The following is a 2,284-nucleotide window of genomic DNA, read 5'->3' on the forward strand; positions in this document are numbered from 1 at the left end:
ACCTCAGCCTCCCAAAGGCGCGGGATTACAGGCTGAGCCACTGAGCCCAGCTTGGCAGGCCTTTTCAAAGGCCACCACTACCTGGCCCCAGGTGTTATTCTCACTGCTGTCCTGGGCCTTTTGGTCCAGACAGCCATCGTTATTTGCGAGTCCCTTGGCACTCTCCTTCCCAGTTCTCTCCACTAATTCTATCTAATCCAAGTTGGACTGAGTTCACCACTCCTCCCCAAACGTTTCCTGATCACTCCAGCCAGAAGGCATCTCACACTTGAGAGTCTTTGTAGTACACACTTAATCCTCAGCCACTCGTGCATTCAGCAGACTTGTTCTGTACCTGTTTCTGTGCACACCTCCGCATCCTACCCTCCTGCTCCTACCACCAGAGTCTCCTGGAACTAGCGCGAGTAGGTGCCCAGTGAAAACTACTTAAGGGAATGGAATGAGAAATATGGAAGGAAGAATTTGTGGAATCTGAGATCTAACTAGTTATGGGGCTGGAAGGGGAGCATTGACTCCAAGATGACCCTGAGGTTTGAGGATGAGGAAAAAAGAAATACTTATTCAAAAATGAAGGTTGGGAAGGCAGCTGACTTTGGAGAGTGTGGTTTTTGGACATGTTGAATTTGCAGGTGATGAATATGATTTTTTTCCTTCTAGTTATTTGAATTTTCCTTCATTTTAATCTGATCTGTGATTGATTCCCTGAAGAGACCACTATCCTGAGACCAAAAGATTGTTAAAGAACAGTAAAATATAGTTTTAAGAAATGTCTGTGGCGTCATCAGAAAGGGCCTTTTGAGTGCGCGAGAACCTAGTTGTGGTTGGAATCATTCTTTCTCTCCTGCACCTTCTCGTCCTCCCCCTCTTCCCCTCTGACTGCCACTCCAGCTTCTCAAGAGACTGCAGCTCCCTCCGACAGAGGTCTGATTGTGCATTCTGTGCGGTGAGCATGTAAGAACTTCTGTGACTCCTTCCCAGTGCCCCACACGAACTGGTGCCTTGCTGAGGAAACTGTGGGTACTGAGGTGCTAGTAGGGCCATTTGTCAAGCAAATCTGGAACACATGGGAAAAACTTAGACCCTCTTATAAAGGGAAAGGAACGTGCACTTACTTTTTCCTTAATACCAGTAAGACCACCATTAAGAAAATTACTCTCTATTAGTTTCTTTCATCCCAGGAGTTCAGATGCATAAGTAATAGTATTTCCAGGTATTCTGTTTTCTTTTTAGTTTGGAAGAACTTACAGTGTTAAGAGAATTCATCAAAGTTAGTAACTCACAGGCCACAAACTCAAGAATTTTACTCCTTTCTTAGGTTAACCCAGTCTCTGTGTCACTCTGGGAACACTGAACTTGTTACTCTGTGATTGCTTTAAATGTCTTTCTGCTGTAACAGACTTCATAAAAGCTCCCTGTCTGTATTTCTATCTTAAGCCCTAACACAGGACCTGATTGATAACAGGTTTTCAGTGAGTGTTGAATGAAAACAAACTCACGTGGCAATTATTTTTAAGAAGTATGGAGGGAACACAGAAAATGAAGCTAGTGATTCCGTTTTGGGGAATCAAGCCAGGCTTCACAGAAGAGTTGGCGTTTGAGCTGGGTCTTCAAGGAACAGTTGCATTTCCTCAGATAGACAAGGGCTGAGAAGGGGCATGCGGAAGTCTTACTTGCTGGGATTTCATGTAACTGGGTGGTCTGTGAGCTAGATTGACAAGGACACTGAGGAGTCAGGGCTCAGGCGCTAAGGAGCACATCGAGTTGGTGAGCAGGGAAGTCAGTATGCATTTTAGGAAGATAATTCTGCAGAGGGGAGGAATGGATGGAAGGCTTTTGAAATCGAGGTCGAATTTACTACTTTAACCATTTTTTTTTTTTGAGTTGGAGTCTCACTCCGTCGCCCTGACCTGGAGTGCAGTGGCACAGGCAAGCTCATGGCCACCGCAGCCTCGACTTGCTGGGCTCAGGCAATCCGTCTGCCTCAGTCTTCCAAGTAGCTAGAACCACAGGCGCATGCCACCATGCCTGGCTAATTTTTGATTTATCATAGAGATGAGGTCTCGCCAGGTTGCCCAGTCTGGTCTGGAACCCCTGGTTTCAAGCAGTCCTCTCGCCTCAGGCTCCCAAAGTACTGAGATTACAGGCTTGAGCCACCAGCCCTGCTCTCCCCCCCCTTTTTATTTTTAATACAACAATAAGTTTTTTTTTTAATCAATAATCAATATTTTTTATTATGATTTTGTGGGGTACAGTTAAGGGTTAGGTATACAAATACATTTCATTC

At 45.2% G+C, this 2,284-nt stretch overlaps 1 protein-coding gene across 4 annotated transcripts in view; it reads left to right on the forward strand.

The window, feature by feature from the left end:
- MMS19 (MMS19 homolog, cytosolic iron-sulfur assembly component) overlaps positions 1–2,284 on the forward strand; it is a 39,810-nt gene that overhangs the window by 3,426 nt on the left and 34,100 nt on the right. The window lies entirely within an intron of this gene.

This window comes from Carlito syrichta, unplaced genomic scaffold, assembly GCF_000164805.1.
Source record: "Carlito syrichta isolate Samal-C Ts95f unplaced genomic scaffold, Tarsius_syrichta-2.0.1 Scaffold305742, whole genome shotgun sequence".
NCBI classification, from domain to species: Eukaryota; Metazoa; Chordata; class Mammalia; order Primates; family Tarsiidae; genus Carlito; species Carlito syrichta.